Raw genomic sequence first — 19161 nt, 5'->3', positions numbered from 1 at the left:
CCTGCAGGCCACGGTGAGTAGTGCATGGCCACAATCCAGCTGAGCAGGGGAGAGGCGCTGGGTGCGTAAATGCTAACGAGGTACAGTCACAATCCCATTATTAAAAGGGGAGGCCCAGATTAGCAAAACTGAGCTCCCCACGGGCACCTCCAGCAGGAACCATCCCTCTACTGACGATCAGTCCACGAGAGACCCAGCAGGCCCTAAGGCTACCGAGGGGGCCGGGAGTGTAACCATCTTTGTAACTGGTGCATCGGGCTGGGTAGGATTTCTATAGGCTCGAGTAATCGTAACTTTAATAGCACTTGTAAAACAGCCCAGACCTTGTACGTGTGAATGTCTGGGTGGTCACTGCCCCTGGGCTTTGTGTCCCGAGAGACTCTAACCTGAAGCAAGGAGCAGAGGTGACTTTCTCTCTGTTAAGCTTGAAGCCGCAGAGCTGACCCCAGAGCGGTGCAATACCACCTTACCAAATTCACTTTCACTACAGTAAAAGGCAACCCCTAGTTCCTGAAGCCTGGATTGCCGCCCACTCACCCGGTCCCTCCGGGGAATACGCTATAGCAGTGCATGGGATCACGTCTCTTTCCTGCAGCGGGCCGCGGCGGTAGCCGCTCGCTACTCTGAAACCTGTCCCTTAGCAGTTACTCCTCTGGCTTGCGTGCCAGGCCGGGGGTGGTGGTGCCCGAGGAGCAGGGCCCGGTGCCCACTGCTAGCTGGTGTCTGGCCATGCACCCATGGGGCGCTCCCTGTCTCTGTCCCGCGGCAGGTTCTGCACCTCGGTCCCTTTCCTGAGATGCTGCCGGCTTGTGAAACTGATTAAAAACCTGGCAGGGAAAACCACCCTCCAGGGTGTCTCCCTGCCTTGGGCGCACGGATCCGAGCTCCTCCCCGGGGACAAACAAGCGCTGGCTAGTGGGGGTGTTTTCCCATCACCGCGGCTGCTCAGAGGGCTTGCTGGGTCAGAATAATGATGGGCAGCTCTTCCGCAAAGAGATGGGGATCACAAAGCATTGCCCAGCGCCCCTGCAAAGGGGGACGGGCTCTGTCTCAGCTGCCCAGAGGGCACAGCACCCCACGGCAGCTCTACAGCCCCAGACGCAGAGCCCCATAGGGCCCTGAAACTGCAAGGGCTGAGGGTGTCTGAGCAGCCTGGCACAGCGCCCCCTAGCACCAGCCGACGGTGCTGTGTCACCCATACCACTCCTTGGGGTGCCTGGGTTTGGGGAGGTGGCTTATCCCTGCACTCAGCCTGCCTGAGGCAGTTTAATTGGGGTCTGGGGGTGGACGGGGTGTCAGGGTTGGGGGCTGGGAGTGGATAGGGCATCAGGATTGGGGTGGACGAGGGTGTCAGAGTTGGGGGCTGGAGGTGCAAGGGGGTGTCAAGGTTGGGGGTGTCGAGAGCTGGGAGCAGACAAGGGGTATTGGTGTCAGGGTCTGGGAGATTTGGGGTCTGGGGGTGGACGGGGTGTCAGGGTTGGGGTCTGGGGGTGGATGGGGTGTCAGGATTGGGGTGGACAAGGGGTATTGGTGTCAGGGTCTGGGAGATTTGGGGTCTGGGGGTGGACGGGGTGTCAGGGTTGGGGGCTGGGAGTGGATAGGGCGTCAGGATTGGGGTGGACGGGGGTGTCAGAGTTGGGGGCTGGAGGTGCAAGGGGGTGTCAAGGTTGGGGGTGTCGAGAGCTGGGAGCAGACAAGGGGTATTGGTGTCAGGGTCTGGGAGATTTGGGGTCTGGGGATGGACGGGGTGTCAGGGTTGGGGTCTGGGGGTGGATGGGGTGTCAGGATTGGGGTGGACGGGGGGTGTCGGTGTCAGGGTCTGGGAGAGTTGGGGTCTGCGGTTGGACAGGGTCAGGGTCTGACGTTGGAAGAGGATGTTGGGGTCTGAGGGTTGGGAGTGTTGGGGTCTGGGAGCAGAAGGGGGGTGTCGGTGTCAGGGTCTGGGAGAGTTAGGGTCTGGGGGTGGATGGGGTGTAGGGATCAGAGTCTGGGGGTATCAGTGTCTGGTGTTGGAAGGGGGTGTTGGGGTCGGGGTCTGGGGACGTTGGAGCTTGGGGAGGAAGGGGGTGTCGGGGTTGGAGGTGTCGGGGTCTGGGAGAGTTGAGGTCTGGGGTTGACGGGGTGTCAGGGTTGGGGGCTAGGGGTGGAAGGGGGTGTCAGAATTGGGAGCCGGGAGTGGACAGGGCATCAGGGTTGGGGTGGACGGGGGTGTCAGAGTTGGGGGCTGGGGGTGCAAGGGGGTGTCAGAGTTGGGGGTGTCGAGGGCTGGGAGCAGACAGGGGGTATTGGTGTCAGGGTCTGGGAGATTTGGGGTCTGGGGGTAGACGGGGTGTCAGAGTTGGGGTGGACAGGGTGTCAGGGTTGGGGTCTGGGGGTGGATGGGGTGTCAGGTTTGGGGTGGACGGGGTGTCAGGGTTGGGGGCTGGGAGTGGACAGGGTGTCAGGTTTGGGGGCTGGGGGTGGACGGGGTGTCAGGGTTGGGGTCTGGGGGTGGACAGGATGTCAGGGTTGGGGTGGACGGGGTGTCAGGGTTGGGGCCGGGGCGCTCCGGGCGCTTTCGGACGCTGCTGAATTGAAGGCTCGCGGCGCCCTGGGGGCTGGGTCCCTGTCAGATGGGGGGAAACTGAGGCACTGAAGGGCACAGCTGGACAGAGGAGCCAGATCTTGAGCTGCCCAGCTGTGGGCTGGAGCCTGGCCTGGGCCCTGCAGACCCCCTGGTTCCTTGACGAAGGCGGGTGGAGGAGTGTGGCCGGCAGGCAGAGCCCACAGCACAGCCAGGAGCCAGCAGAGCTCGGGGCTCCAGCGGCAGCCACCTCCCCAGCCTTCGATCCCGAGACCCTCAGGAGCTCAGTCGTTTGTATTTAAAACTAATGACCGAGCTCGTGCCCTTCCCCCGAGCAGAGTGTGGCCTGGGTCATTAGCAAAGGGGAGGGGGCATGTTTCGGGGGGGGGGTAAAAGCCTCTTGAGGAGGAGCCGGGATAAAGGGTGGCTGGGGCAAGGCCGGGGCAGCAATCGATGGGCAGTGACTGGGGGAAGCGCTGCCCAGCACCGCGCAGTCTCCGAGGTGCCCTGGGGGTCAGAGCAGAGCCGTCCCTGGACGCTGACTGGCGAGGGTGGCCAGGGCCAGGCTGCAAGGGACTCTGGGGTGGGTGCCCAAACTGGCGGCCCCTGGCCTCCTCTGCAGCCAGATGTGTTCAACGGCTCAGCACCTGCCTGCAGACCTGTCCCAGGCCCCGGGCTGGGGCAGGGCTCGGGGGCAGGCACCCGTCCCGGCAAGAAGAAAATCCTTCAAGACGGGCCAAAGCCAGCCCTGGTGTAAGTCCGCCGATTTAGGGGCGTTCTCCTCTCCGGTGGGTGCTGGCCTCTGCCCGCTCTGTCCAGGTCCTGAAGGCTGAGTGGGCCCGGCAAGGCTCCCCCTTCCTTGGCTGTTCATCTGCGGTGCCCCAAAGTGCAGGATCTCTGGGGCACGGGCTGCCTCCCCGTTGCACCCTGGGCAGCCCAGAGCACACTGCTCGTACTAACCACCGGGCCACAGCTCTGCCCACAGGTCACAATCCCCCTTCCACAGAAGGGGAAACTGAGGCACAAAGCAGGGACAGGGCCAGCCCCAACGCCTACACTGAGCCAGTGGCAGAGCTGGGACTAGAACCCGGAACTCCAGGCTGCCCGTTCCCGCCAGCTCCAAGTACGAGACACGTGGCAGAGGTGGAAGGCTGGAGCATGCAGGGGCCTGGGAAACCAATGGTGTGCAGTGCCCAGATGCTGCCGCCAGTCACATGCAAACCGTGCCCATGGAGGTGCCCAGGATTCTGTTCCCAGTTTACTGCTGGGAGCCCTTAGACCAGTCACGTCCCTCTGTGCCTCAGTTTCCCCTGCTCTAAAATGGGGGTAACGAAGCAACCTCCTTTGGGCAGCGCAATGCCATCTCCGGATGACGTAGTGTGTCTGTTGATTGCTGGTGGATGTGGCTATGGGATGCCAGGGATGATGTGAGCACAAGTTGGGGAGCTGGCTGTGTGTGCACGGGGGGGTGTCACTGCAGGGGGCGGGGAAGGGGGTGGGTGCAGCGTGAATATGCCCAGGGGTCGGTGTGTGTCTCTGGGGTCTCACAGGGCCATTGCCTCCCCGCAGCAACTCCTGCCAGTAGCTGCCCTGTGCATCGCGGGCCTGTTGGTCAATAGCTGCCGAATGACTCGAACTTGCCTGGTGCCGGGGCGGCTGCTGGGGGCTCTTCTCGGCCCCCTCCCCCAGGGCAGGCGGAGTGGCCAGGCAGCCGGCCTCGGAAAGGCTCCCCGGGGAGCCGGGCTAACCGAGCCTAACAAGCCGGCATGTCTGGCGCGCGTGGCCGAGGATGGGGAGATTGATCCGGAGGATAATTGGGGTCTCACCTCGGCCTGTCACCGCCAATCAGTTCCCAGCATGGTTAATCAAGTGGCAAGCGCCTCCGGTGGGGCCCGGGCGCGTCATGTGGCCCCAGGGCTGGCCTCAGCCTCCAGCGCGTTCATTAGGAGACTCAGGGCAGGGGCACGAGGAGCTGCCCCCCCCCGGGGGGGGCATAGGGTGGGGGAGAGCCGGCTGCTGTCTCCTGAGTAACCAGCCATCAATCAATGCTGGGCTCTCGCCTCCCGCTGGCACCTTAATTGACGGGGGAGGGGGCGAGCTTGGGAGCCAGGATGGTGCCGGTGGGGGCTGAGGGCCTCCCCATGCTGATCTGCTCCCAGGCTCAGCTCGGAGCTGTGGGAGCCCTGCGACAGGCAGGGCAGCTCCACGACCCCTTCAGGCCCTGTCCTCCCTGCACAGCCCACTGCCGACGGGCTGGCCCCGAGGGTCAGGCCAGGAGCCAGGCCCAGCAAGCAGGAGAGTGGGGTTGGGGGGTTCCCCCAAGGCCCTTTGGACTCCTCCCCATGTGCGTGATTGGCCCGGTCAGCCCAGGGCTCCAGCTCAGTGACTGGCACCAGTCACTTCATAGGAAGGTTCAGGAAGCCCCCCGGCCCCTGTGGCCCCTCCAGAGCTCCTGGTTATCAGTAATCCCTCTGGTTGTCACTCTGGATAGGTTCCTTATGCAGTAGACGTCCAATGTTTTCTGAACCCTGCTCCGCTCTTGGCCTCTGTATCATGTGGCAGTGAGTCCCACAGGCCAACTGGGCCTGGTACAAAAGAGTAAAAACTTGGATCACTTTTCAGTTTGCCCCCCTCCAACTTTTCTGACCTGTCCCCTTGTCCCTGTGCTAGGAGAGAAGAGAAGCGCCCGACCCCTCCTCCCTTCTCCAGCCCACTCTCTAGCTTCAGTCAGAAAGCCCCTCGCATGGGGGACCTTGCAAGCTTTGTGCAAAACTGGCTCAATGTGTAACTGGAACAAACTCTGGCTTCGGATTGCACTGGGCACTGCCCTCCAGATCATACCGCCCCCTTCCTGCCTCTCCCCACAGCGATATCTCCAGCCTGCCCTGGAGCCGGGCCTTCCTGAGGGGCACCAGCGGGTCCCCAAGGGGCTCTGCTAACATCTCCGCAGGCGGGGGATATACTTTGCTGAGTCCAGCTGTCCCCCATTGAGTGGCACTTGGGCTGCCCTCTTACAGCCTGTAAATCTCTTGAGTACAACTCCCCTGCTGATTAATGGTCAGTTAACACCCGCCTGGGAGTGGCTCCCTTCCTTTGTTGTGACTGGAGAACTAGCCCACATGGAGACTCTCGAATTTACAACAGCGTTCAGTCACAACCACACAGCACAATCTCATCACTTCACACACACACAGATGATATACCGACTTTGACAGAACAATGGGTGTCAGCAGATCTTGACCGTTCATATGATACCTTACCTGGCATGCTTTCGATGAAATATGGCATAAATGATGGGGTGACTGTGGGGTTTCAGGGTGCTGGTTTGAGTACAGAGTGTCATAGTCACCCTGCTGAGCAGATGGGGAAACTGAGGCACAGAGTGGGGAAGGGACTTGCATCAGGGAACAGCCCTAAGGTCTTCTGAAAAATACAATTAACTTAGGCTTGAATAGAGTCTGGGAGTGGATGGGTCATTACACAAAGTAAAACTATTTCCCCATGTTTAACCCCCCCATCCTCCCCTCCACTGTTCCTCAGATGTTCTTGTCAACTGCTGGAAATGGCCCACCTTGATATTCACGACAAAAGGTCCCCCCCGCTGGTAATAGCTCACCTTTCCTGATCCTCTCGTTACAGTGTGTATGATAACACCCATTGTTTCATGGTCTCTGTGTTTATAAATCTCCTCACTGTATTTTCCACTGGATGCATCGGATGAAGTGAGCTGCAGCTCACAAAGGCTCATGCTCAAATAAATTGGTTCGTCTCTAAGGTGCCACAAGTCCTCCTGCTCTTTTTACAGATACAGACTAACACGGCTGCTGCTCTGAAGCTCTTCTGACTGTCAGCCCGGTGCCCGGACCTCGTGCCGCAGGGCTGTGTCCTGCCTGCCCGGCACGGGGCAGAGAGGTGAGCGCGGTGGACCTAGCGAGGCAGAAGAGCCGGGCTCGGCTGCGGCTCCAGGATCTGTCCGTGGTTCTCGCCGGCTCCCTGGAGCTGCCTGGTGTCACCCCCACCCCCCACTTGGCTCTGCCTCTGTCCTGGCTGCTGACAGGGCACCGCTGAAGGGCACCCGGCTCCTGTCCTGGGGGGCAGGTTAGCCCCTGTCGAAGGGAGGCTGAGCCCTCGTGTCTCAGTGTGTCCCTGAGCCCCGGAGAGCCCTGGGCTGTCGAGGGGCCGGGACTAATGGGAGTGGTTGATCTCGTCCAGTGGCTGCTCTTGGACTCCACTGTCCTGGGCCAGTGACACTGGCGGGGGGGGACGCTGCACATCCCCTGGGGCAGTGACACTGGCGGGGGGGGACGCTGCACGTCCCCTGGGGCAGTGACATTGGCGGGGGGGAACACGCTGCACGTCCCCTGGGGCAGTGACATTGGCGGGGGGGGAACACGCTGCACGTCCCCTGGGGCAGTGACACTGGGGGGGGACACGCTGCACGTCCCCTGGGGCAGTGACATTGGCGGGGGGAACACGCTGCACGTCCCCTGGGGCAGTGACATTGGCAGGGGGGGAACACGCTGCACGTCCCCTGGGGCAGTGACACTGGGGGGGGACGCGCTGCACGTCCCCTGGGGCAGTGACACTGGGGGGGGGGAACACGCTGAACGTCCCCTGGGGCAGTGACACTGGCGGGGGGGGACACGCTGCACGTCCCCTGGGGCAGTGACATTGGCGGGGGGGGACGCTGCACATCCCCTGGGGCAGTGACATTGGCGGGGGGGACACGCTGCACGTCCCCTGGGAGATGCACTGACGCAACTGCCAGAGGCCACAGGCCAGATCTAGACACTGATGGATAAAACCAGGGTCTGGCTGCCCAGGGGAGGCACAGGGGTGCAGGGCAGCCTGACAACCCGGTGGGGAAGGTGGAGGGGGTGTCTTTCAGGGGCAGGGTGGCGGAGCCAGTGGCTAGGGGCTTCCCAGGGGACAGCTTAAGGGGAGGGTATGTGATGGGGCACAGCCCCCATGCTGGCAGCAGAGTGGTGTGTGGGGTAATCCAGGGCTGGGTTAGCAGAGGGCTGTGGGTCGGGAGTGAGGGACACCGGCAGAGCTGGGTGGGGGGAGCCCAGGGCTGGGCTAGCAGGGGGCTGCGGGTTGGGAGTGAGGGGCACTGGCAGAGCTGCCCACTGGGGTTCAGGAATCGCATCACGGGGTCCCCGGCTCGTCACCGTGCTGCAGGGCGAGCTGTGGTGACTGGGACGTCTGCTCACCAGACTCCCCTGCAGACCATTGTCACCCTGACAAATCCCCGGGGACGTGGCCTCCTGGCGGGTCGAGCTGTGGGACGGTGGCTGAGAAGGTCTGGCTGGATAGTCACTTTATGGCCATCGGTGAGGCACCTGTCTCCCCTCCAGGGCACCCCCTCCTGCCCGGACACGCCATTGCCAGGGGCTTTGCCTCACACCTCTCTGGGGGCTTCTCTGGGTCCGCAGCGGCCACAACAGTTCAGTCCCGTCCAGGGTTCGGCTCTAAACCGAATGGTCCTTCACCCTCCTGGGCTCCCCTTCGGTTCCTCCACCTTGGCAGGGGACTGACACCCCCCAGCCTCTCCCAGCTGGGAGTCCAAGTACCACGTCCACTGGCCTTCCCCCTTTCCTGGCCCCCGGGGCTCCTCTCTCCTCTGGGGCCCCATCACAGGGATTGGCCCTGCTCCCGCAGCTCGGCTGCCTCCTGGTCTGCCTGTGGGCACCCCACCACGCTGGTGCGGCTGGGAAGCCCGTGCAGAGTACCGCCGTGGGACCATGGCAACCGGAGCACGCTGTTTCTCTGCTTTAGCTAATTTCACAGGCGGCCGCACTTCACTCCCCCGAAGCTGGCCCTGACCCTTGCCCCAAGCCCCGTGGCACGGCCGCCTCCAGGTGACCTCTGGCCTCCCCCCGAGGCTGCTGTCCCGGTGACCTGATTGATTCGGGGGCCAGCGGACCATGGGCAGGTTTCATCGGAGCTGTGGGTGGGGCAGAGGAGGAAGCCCAGCTGGGTAACAGGAGCGCTAAGCCCTGGCGAGTGTCCCCCCCGGGCAGCGTGCACCGCACAGGGACTGGCTTTGTTTTACCCAGTGGGCAGCGGTTCGCTGGAGCCGGTGCTTACGTTTAGAAGCCCGTTTAGAGCCGGTGGTCCCGCGAGGGAGAATGGAACCGGAGCTTCTACATGGAACCGGCCCAAAGTGGCGCCTTAGGGGCCCACTCCCTGGGTGCTCCGGGGCTGGAGCCCCCACGGGGAAAATCCGGTGGGTGCAGAGCCCCCACCAGCAGCTCCCCGCCCTGCCCCCAGCTCACCTCCCCTCCGGCTCCTCCACTGAACACGCCGCCCCGCTCGGCTTCTCCGCGCCCCCCCCCAGCTTCCCGCGAATCAGCTGTTCGGCGGGAAGCCAGAGGGCTGAGAAGCAGGCTGCGGCTTCGCGCTCAGGCCCAGGGAGGCGGAGGTGAGCTCGGGGGGAGGTGGGCAGGGGGGCAGGGGGGCACAAGGAGGGCCGCCCACGCCGCAGCAGGTAACCCGGGGAGGGGGGCTGCAGGGGAACCGCTCCCTGCCCCAGCTCCCCTCCGCCACCCTCGGCCTGAGCGGGGAGCCGCGTGGCCTGCTTCTCCGCCCTCCCCGGCTTCTCGCCGAACAGCTGATTCTTGGGAAGCCAGCGTGGGGGGCGCGGAGAAGCAGAGCGGGGCGGCGCGTTCAGGGGAGGAGGCAGAGGCGGAGCGGAGGTGAGCTGGGGCCGGGCACGGGGCCGGGAGCTGCCGATGGGGGCTCTGCACCCTCCAATTTTCCCCGTGGGGGCTCCAGCCCCAGAGCACCCAGGGAGTCGGTGCCTAAGGTGCCACTTTTGATGTGATCCGTGGGGGGAGCGGCCGCTCCCCCTGTTCCCCCCAGCTACGCTACCCCACCCCTAGGAGCCAGAGGGACCTGCCGGATGCTTCCTGGGAGCCGCCCCAGGTAAGCACCCCCGGGACTCCCCACCTCGCCCCCCGGCAGCTCCCTCTGGCTCTTGGGGGTGGGGTCGGCACCCACTATGGTGGCCCACGAGACTCTCCTGCCCAGTTCTGGGGGCAGTCAGGGGACAGGGGTGGATGGGGCAGGAGTCCTGGGGAGGGGGCGTCAAGGAACGCGGGGGGATTGGATGGGGCAGGAGTCCCGGGGGGCGGGGGTGGGCAATGACCCCCTCGTGGGGTGAGGAGGGAACCTGTTGTTAAGATTTTGGCAGCTCATCACTGGTTTTAACCTGAGCTTCGATTGCTCCAGCAGCAACCGCAGACGAGGAGGGGACAGTAAGTGTGCAGAGGTGGGAGTGGGTCTGCCCGAGCTGGGAAGAAATCCACCCGAGCATTGCAGATCTCAGAGGGACAGTTCCCCCTTTGCACTCAAGCAGTTAGGCAGTATTGGGGGCCTTACGAGCTGTTTGTGCTAGGAGGAGAAATTGATGCGGGAGTCAGGTGTTTGATGCAACCCTGTTTATTTACCGAGAATGTACAGAGTGCTGTTCTCCTGAATGCAGCAGGAATCAAACAGCAGGAGACAGTGTCTTTGCTCACAGGTCTAAGCCCCTTTATAGAACAGCGCTGTGCCCAAAAACTCTCTTTCTCGTGGCCATGCTCTCAGTGCTTGTTCAGTCTGCCACTGGCTTTCTGCTCCGTCTCTGTCTGTCTCTGTGGTGTTTCTCCTGTTCCTCTCTCTCTTTCACCCACAAAAGCTCACGGCTCTGCTGAAACAATACCCACCCAAGCCTCTCTCCCACCTAGTGTGGGTGCCTAAGTGGTCTCACATGTGTCTTTGTTTCGGGCAGCCGTCCTACGTGAAGGATGGTGCTTCCACCCACCAGCGTCAGTGACCCACAACAGGGCAGTGGCCAGACTGGAAGTAAGGTGTCATTTGAACACGGCATACATTTTTAACGGTGAGCGCAGGGCCAGCTCCAGGCCCCAGCTTTCCAAGCAGGTGCTTGGGGCGGCATTGGGAATGGGGCGGCCGTCCGTGTCCTGAGGCGGCAATTCGGCGGCGACTGCTTGGGGGGCGGCAAAATTGGTAGAGCCGCCCCTGGGTGAGCGTCATTAACTGGTGGAACAAGGCAGCCAGGGTTGTGGTGGATTCTCCAGCATGGGCCATTTTAAAATCAAGATGGGAAGTTTTTCCAAAAAATCTCCTCTAGGAATTACTGTGGGGCAGATCTCTGGCCTGGGCTATGCAGGAGGTCAGACTGTGAGTGCAATGGTCCCTCCTGGCCGTAGGATCTGTGAAGTTAGAAGAGCCAGGTACAGCCCAGTAGGGGGGGTTGCTGCCCAGGTGTTCAGTTTATGTTGCATCCTTCTATTGCAACAGGCCCAGCCTGCTTGGCCTGGGTCTGAGCTGCCCGAGGCTGCACCCTGCTGCTGTGAAGATGAACCCCCCTTTTACCGGACTTTCCCGTTCTGTGGGGGGTGCACAATTTGCACTGAACACAGGAAGCGGGTGGTATTTCATGGACTGGCACCCATTGTGACGAATTGGGAATTTTCTGTAGTAGTTTTCTGTAGCTTATGTGTGCCTCAGTTTCCCCCTCTACTTTGCATGGCTACCTGGGGCACGGGGGTAGGGGGAGGATTAAGTTTGCTCTCAGAGGAAGAAAGGAAACATAGGTGTGTGAGTGTCACCTCAGTGTCTGGGTGGATTGAATAGAGAGATTAAAGAATTGGCTGAAATCGACCCAGATCAACAAAGGATCCAGAGAGAGAACGCCAGCTCCAGGGACTCCTGGATCGACACTCTCAGCAGGGAAGCAGAGCAGAGACCGCAGCTCGAGAACAAAGGACTGGGAAGGTGGGAGGTGAGGGATAAGTCTCGACTCTCTCACCTGGGAACTGACTAAGGAAGGAGGTCGTAGAGAGAGACCGAGAGCCGGAACATGGAGTCACTGCAGCGTGGCTGGGCGCTGGGCTGACCACAATGGAGGATGCTTTAACCTTCATCTGTCTGTGCTAACCTAAGGCCTTCTCAGGCTGTGGCCAGATGACTAATAAACCCGACTGTTTGCAAAATGCTGCCTGACTGTCCCACTCCCCGCAAATACTGGCTGGGGGCAAGTCTCTGCCAGGGCTGGGCAGAGCTCACAGGGGACAGTAGGAGCCCCAAGGTTCAGTGACTTACCCTGGAGGCAGAGTGAGACCCCCTCAGGGGTCTGGCACACTACCTCCCAGAGACTGTTGCAAACCTGGGGGCGTAGCACCGGTCCTCTGGCTGTGTGACACCTACACTGCACGGCTCCCCAGCTTAGCACCCGGGGGAGACCCAGGCTGGGATAGCGGGGGGCTGCAGGCCAGGATTGAGCGGCATCGGCAGAGCTGCGGGCAGGAACAGGACCCCACCTCTGCTATCGCCGCTCTGGCCGCATGCAGCTGAATGCTCCCCCTTCCTTTCCGTTACCTGGCTCCAGGCCGAATCTGTGCCGCAGTCATGCCCCTGCTGGGATTTCCGCTCAGGCCTGCCTGCTGCATGGGCTAATGGGGGCAGGAGGAGCCGGTCACTCCAGGCCGGATCCTGCATCCCCTGGCATTGCCCCTACGGCTACCCCGTCCGGCACAGCGCCAGGCTCTGGCCACCTGCCGCCAGCAGGCGGGTGTTGAACCTGAGCAGAGCCAAGGAGCATGTGGCTAAGCCTGTTTAAAGGGAGCAGGGCCCTGATCTCCCTGGGCAGGGCCCTGCGGGGGACAGTGCTGCCGTGCAGACTTGGGAGTTCACATGCCACTCGCCCCGGGGTCCAGAACAGGCAGAGGGATCTAGCCCCCATGTGCCCAGGCACTGCGGGGGAGATGCAGGACAGCCACAGAGGCTGGGCCTCACACAGGGCCGGCTGGGGGCTGGGCCCCCTGGCAGGGCTCAAGGGGCCCCACCTCAGCCCTGCCCTGGCAGCTCCCCGTGTCTCAGTCCGCGCCCCCAGCCACGCCCTCGCTGCCCCAGGCACCTTGCCCAACTAGCCCCAATTACATTTCAGTCTCACCCTTCAGAAACCCAGCCCAGCGGGGAACGTGCCCCACACTCTGTGTCCCCAGCGAGAGCCTAGGGAAGGGGGTGTCCATGGGGGGGGGGCAAGATCTGGCCCATGCAGCTTATAGGGGGGTCAGAGAATAACAAGCCCCCCATCCTTCTGTCCCTCCCAGCAGCAGCCCCCACCGCTGCAGGCTGAGCAGCGCGTGCTGATGAGACACAGATTAAGGGCCATTGATTTCCTTTGCTCATTAACTCTTCCACTTGAGGCTGCGGCGGTCCCAAGCCCCATCCCCTCGCTAATCCCAGGGGCCAGGCTGCCAGCAACTCCTTTCTTCTGTGCCGTCGATACCGTGAGGGGAGAAATCGATGCTGGGACACTGCACTGCGGCTCTTTGGGCCAGGGCCCACCGTCCAGGGAGTAGCCTCTGAGCGCCGCGGGGCTGTGGGATCGGGGTGCCAGGACTTAGGAATGCCAGCCGGTGGGATCGGGGGTGCCAGGAGGGTGGGCAGGGCTGGCAATGGCAGCAGGGTGGGTGTGGCACTCTGTGCCTCAAAGCAGCATCCTGGAACCCCCATATTCACCAATGCCATGTGGTTAGGATCGGTTGCGTACAAAGCGTGCCAGGTAAGTCTGCTGAATCTGCTGAAACCCCTTGTTCTGCCCAAGCGGGCATGTCGCTAGTGCGTATGAAGTCATGAGATTGTTACGGAAATGTTCGCAAGCGGCATACAAAGGATCCCTGCTCAGGTGGGTGCTGACCGCCCATTAATCAGCTGAGTGACTCAATGATGCATGCAAGCACCTCACAATGGGAACAGATCGCTCATTGTGACTTGGGGGCTGTTTGTTCACTGGGACGCAGCAAAGCCCACGGGACATGCCTGGGCTAGTGTCTGCCAGGCACACGGGCTCAGGGTACAAAATAAGGAACAGTTGCAGCACAAGGGGCCCTTTCTCCACCCCCCACCTGCACTGGAAACAACTGCAATGCCAAGAAGATCATCGGAGGAGGCTGGACCAGGCTTCGGGGGGGAAGCCTGTGCATTAAGGACTGTAACATCCAGGGGGGTGAGAACATTGCTTGATCTAAATACTGCCTAGTGTAATTCCTTTGGTACCATATCTGTCCTTTTAGGCCTCCCACTTATAATCATTTACAATCAATCTTTCTGTAGTTAATAAATCTGTTTTATATTTTACCTAAAACAGGGTATTTTGCTTGAAGTGTTTGGAAAACCTCTGCTCAGTTTACAAAGGCTAACGTGCGTTCTCTCCACATTGAGGGAGGGACGGACTGGGTAATAAAATTACACTGGTCAGGCTTCTGAGCAGGACAAGATGCTACAGCTCTGGGGTCGTAGGCTCGGAAGCTGGGTGGAATCGGCTGATGCCTTTCTCTGTGATTCATGAGAGGCTTTGGGTGCCTTCATGTGATCTAGCTGGGTGGGGGGGCCCCACTTGCTGTTGTGCTGAGTGATAACAGCTCCCTGAGGGGTTTGCTGCTTGCCACTAGCAAAGCATTGTGAGAGACAGCCCAGGCTGGAGAGTTAGGGGCACCGCGGTACCACAGATCCAGGCTGTACAGCGGGGATCCCGTCACAGTATACACTGGTGCAGAGATTTGAAGTGTGGTGGCTGATAGCAGTCAAAGCGGTTACCGGTTTGTTCTTTTCTGTTTGCTTATTTGGGGCAAGGGAAGTAGGAACAGAAAGGCACAAAGACGAGTGAAAGAAGTGAAGCCATTTTCATTCCTGTTGAAGAATCCTGGCTGTCACTTTATCAGTCTTCAGTGCAATTGCGACGCCTTCAGTGGCCCTCCATTCTCCTTCTGTGCGGTGAAGCTCCTGGCTTGAGATGGTCACGTCCTGGCATCTGAAGAAGTGGATTTTTTACCCATGAAAGCTTCTGCCCAAATAAATCTGTTAGTCTTTAAGGTGCCACCGGACTCCTGGTTGTTTTTGTGGATACAGACTGACGCAGCTCCCCCCGACACTTCACATCCTGGCAGAAATCCCTGAGCCCCAAGTGTCGCTCAGGTAGGCTGTGCTGGCTGCTCACTGCGGCGGCAGGGCTGGGCCAGCGGCACCCCCAGGCATACACTCTTCTGCAGGCAGAACTTGTCTCTGACTCCGCCATAGCCAGCCAGGACGGGTGAAGAGAAAGACTAACGGGGGGGGGGGAGAGGGGGGGCTTGCAGGTGGCTATCAGACTGTGCCCTCGGGGGTGAGAGGTAGGTGGGAGTGGGCCCTGCAGATGGCTTCAGTGGGAAAGGGAGTTTGTAGCATAAGCCCTACCTCAATTGGGGCAACTAGAGGGAGGAGCTGCCCTTGGGGTTGGGGAGGGTGGGCGAATGCCAGTCTAAGAGGAGAAGGTTGGGGAGCCGTTAGCTTTGCCTTTGGGCTTGAAGAGTTATTGTGAACTTCAGGACCCAAGGAGTATCCCACCTCTTCTGTCCCCGTGGGGGTGGGGGGTATCTCAGAGATGGTTCATCTACCTCTGGGCCACTCTTCTGCCTCCCATGGTCTGCAGGCAGCTTCCAAGCTTCCCCTCTCCCTGCCTGCTCTTGTGGGCTGGCCCCCTTCTATTCTTTCTCTTCTCATTAAGCCAGAGAGAGAGAGAACGAGGATAGCCTGGTGGTTAGGGCATCCACCAGGAAGGTGGGAGACCCAGGGGCCTGTGACCAGGGACCTCTTAATGCCAACTGGAATAAGAAACAGGGTTAGCTCAGGCTTGTACAGGGATCCCCTGGGTCAGATATGTGTGTGTTTGTTCTCCAAAGGATAGCTACCAAGAGCCTGTATCCCACTGGTCATGCTGATCACTGCAAAATGTATGTCAGGACAGTATTTAGGATGTTGTAATTTACCTGTGGCTACAACATGTCTCTGCGCGTACAAAGTCACAGAAACTGTATGAGCATTCTTGAGAATCAGGCTGCTCATGTTATGCGTACGATATTTAAATCGACAATGGAGCTGTAATATTCTGTACATTAGCACAGTCACTCATGAGAAAATCAAAGGGACAGCTGTAACTTGATTTTTTTTTAAACTGAGTGCATTTTAAAAATGCCATTTCTGACAGAAACAACCAGGAGTCCTTAAAGACTAACAGATTTATTTGGGCATAAGCTTTCGTGAGTAAAAAACCCACTTCTTCAGGTGCAATCTTTAAGGTGCCCCCGGACTCCTCGTTGTTTTTGTGGATACAGACTAACATGGCTAGCCCCTGATACTTGGTACCATTTCTGATAGAGCACCTTGTGACAAGGTAAAGGCATGGCAGTCTGAGAAGGGTTCCAGGACCTGGGTGCTCAAAGAGGAGGATATAAAAAGGAAGGAGAAGCTGGGTCAAAAGAGAACTCTCTAGGGGAAGGGTGCGTGCTCTGAGGATTATTCCCCAGGGTTTTTCAGTTGATTTACTTTTTGTTTTGTGGATAATAGAACAAGCCCAGAGGAACGCTCTTTAAAAGCTTTATTTCCCTTCCCTAGCTGGTGAAGTAGAGGGCAGTAGATTCATTTATTCATCTAGTTCTTGCTTCACTTTCACAGTAAAGAATGGAAAAAAGAATCTGTGGAGAAGTCCAAGACTGTTGCCAACAGCCTCTCAAGAGAAGGAAACTGATACTGACACGGGTGATAATTCAAGGGCGGGTGGACAAAGTCAGGATTCCAGACAAATAGGTATAGAGGGGACTGGGTTTTTTTCCGGAGTGCTATTAGTTAAATAACACCATTCATATGAATACAATTCAGTTGGGGAAGTCGTAGTGAAAACTAGAAGTGAATACAACGATCACCAACTTTTGGGACCCACAAAACCCACATTTTGTGGGATAATCCCAGTATAGAGCCTCATTCTGCAACCTTTAATCAAAGGGACTGGGACGTTGCTGCTAAAGTTGGGTGACTGCCCCTTGTCAAATGCCGAGACGTGGCGGGACAGACCAGCAGGTCGCCTCTGGGACACGGGGTAGTGGGTGGTTGCACCTTTTCTGCATCTTTTGTTGTTGTTGCAGATGTTTCCTCTGTAACCTAAAATTCTGGCTGCTCTTCCTTGCCCAGTTAAATAATGGAAATGGTGGGTAATTTACCCCCTTCTTTCTCTCAATAGGCACTTACAGTCAGAGACAATGTGTGACGGGGTGGACTAGGCCCCGAGGACCCCTGCTGGAGGCTTTGTGGCCCTGCCACACCCCGCCCCAGAAAAGAGCAGTAGAGAAGTCCTCCAAGCTGCCTGGAGCAGCTGTATGAGAAGCAGCCAATCGGGACCCAGCAAGGTGGTATAAAGAGAGCTGCTGGGCCAGAGGCAGTTCAATTCCTTGCTGGGGCTGTAGGAGTGTGGATGGTGGACAGGCAGCTCCGCTCCCCAACAGGGTGTCATGATGGTGCTGCCTGTGGGAGCCAGCTGAGGTCACTCAATCAGGGTGATCTGCAAACAGACAGGGGCAGACAAACCCCAAACGCTGGTGGGTATTCCAATACTTAGATTTACCCAGCCAGCCCAAAACAGCTTCTCTAGCACCTCCCTGGGTACTCAGACGTACACACAACGCAGTTCCCTTAAAGTGATCCAACCTCAGGCCCCCATCCAGACACACATGTCAAACAGAGGATGATAAACTCTGAAAATTATATTTCATTATATAAAAGAAAAGGTTCCCCTGACCCCAAAGGACCAAGCCCCAGACCCAGGTCAAATGATAACTCAGATCTTACCCAAAATACACGCTTACAGTCAATTCTTATTTAAACTAAAATGTATTAAAAAAGGAAAGCGTGTTGGTTAAAAGATCAATATACAGACAGACTTGCATTCAATTCTTGAGGTTCAGCTATTGTTAGCCGACGGCCAAGGATGTTTGGTGAGGTGCCAGCTATGCCCGTTTATACCATCCGTGACTTTAACCGCTAGGACGCACTGTCCCTTCGCGGCGGGCAGCCCGGGCTAGGCTGACGGATGCCCCAAGGTCCTAACCACCCGTGACTTTAACTGCTAGAGCTCAGAGCTCCTTCGCAGCGGGCAGTCAATACTGACTGACAGGTGCCCCAAGAGTTTGCCCCGTGGAGGCGGCACAACTCAACGCTAGGCTCTTAGTACTCTCACCTAATGGCCAGGCTTTAGAGCCAAAACGGCTGAGGTTCTTTAATTGTGTTGGCTGCTTTACAGTAAACCAGAGAAAACAAGTCAGGCTTATGCATAAATGGTTACCAAAAATTTATTAAGCTAGATTCTAATCATGTGGTTACAAAATTGCTAGTGCCTACTTATTTAAATGTAGAGATGTTATACACACAAACAAGTTACAAAACTGAAGCCACAATCCCAAAGAAAGAAAACAAAATATAGAGCTCTATTTCAAAATATGTGTACACTAAAGATAGGAGATCAGGTGTGGGTGCTTCTTACCCTCCTTGCATCTCTCGATTCCAGCGGTGCCAAGCCAGGATCGGTCACTCAATTCCGCGGAAAGACGAATAAGGGACAAGGCGTAGGGACCCTCTTAGCTGCAGAAGCCTTGGGAGGCTGTCACTTATCTGACCAGCAGATAGATAGTGAAAAGCACTCAAAAATCATGGTGCTGTAGGTCCCCTACTTATACCTCTGTACTCCTTTATTCTCTTTCTCCTTTCTTATGCCAAATTGAGGCTGGTCTGTCGGGGTGACGCCAGCTTTCGCAAGAGTAGTTTACACTTGCAAAGGAGAGAAACAATAAGTGTCGATGACTGGACATTTCTTTTATCAGGGTAAATATTTTCCCACCTAGGATGTTGGTGTGTGTGCATCACGCTATTTAGTTGGGGCTAACAGCCATGTCTGTCACAGGGCCTCTGCCTGCTGTGAGCTTAATCGTTGTATCTGTTCCCAGAGGCACATTGTAGCAGCACACCTGTGCTTTCACAGCTTCAAAGGCTGTGCTGGAATATATGTTAAGTGCCCTGTTCCTGCTTCCTCCTGTGTTTCCAGCAATGCTGGTCTGAGAGGGGGGGGGCTGGCTGTCTGGCTACAGCTATACAGCAGAGATGAGTTTGTAGTGGCCAAAAGTCCTTTTAGAAATAGTCCATAGGTTATAGTCCAATGTCCATGTTCAGGGTGCCTCCAGTCAGTGACTGGGGATCTCAGTCCTTGTGGTTTAAGGTTCCCACTCTTGAAACCCAAAGCAGATCTGAGATGAAGAAGGATCGTATCCCGAGGTTTTTATATGTTTCCTACAGCCATTTGGCCTGAGAAAACAATAGGCTTAATTTTCCTTCTTCCAAACATCCTGGCAATTAGACAGGATCATTTATCCATTAAACAGTTCAGACACAGGTTATCACAACCTTCAATGAGACACAGACAATACTATTGCACTCAAGTGTCTTCCTAAATGTTAATATTCCTTTTTTGATCTTTGAATCAAAGCTATAGCCATAGCCAAGACTTGTTTGCTGCCATCACAAGACCTGAGCAAACCTCTATCCTTCTACCTCTAACAATGCAGACCTGCATTTCAAAGCTCTGTTCATTTCCATCTCTTCCTAACCAGTCTTTAAAGTTCAGCCATGAGTCAGGTCCAGAGAGAACGAGAAGGAGCCCTGAGCTGGTTGCTGGGACAAAGCCCTGAGGTAAGGGCGAAGACGGTGCAGGGCCATGGGGAAGTGGC

The sequence above is a fragment of the Lepidochelys olivacea genome (genome assembly GCF_965140295.1).
Source record: "Lepidochelys olivacea isolate rLepOli2 genome assembly, chromosome: 5".
In the NCBI taxonomy this organism is placed as follows: domain Eukaryota; kingdom Metazoa; phylum Chordata; order Testudines; family Cheloniidae; genus Lepidochelys; species Lepidochelys olivacea.
The sequence above is the reverse complement of the archived record's forward strand: the minus strand, read 5'-3'. Positions refer to the sequence as shown.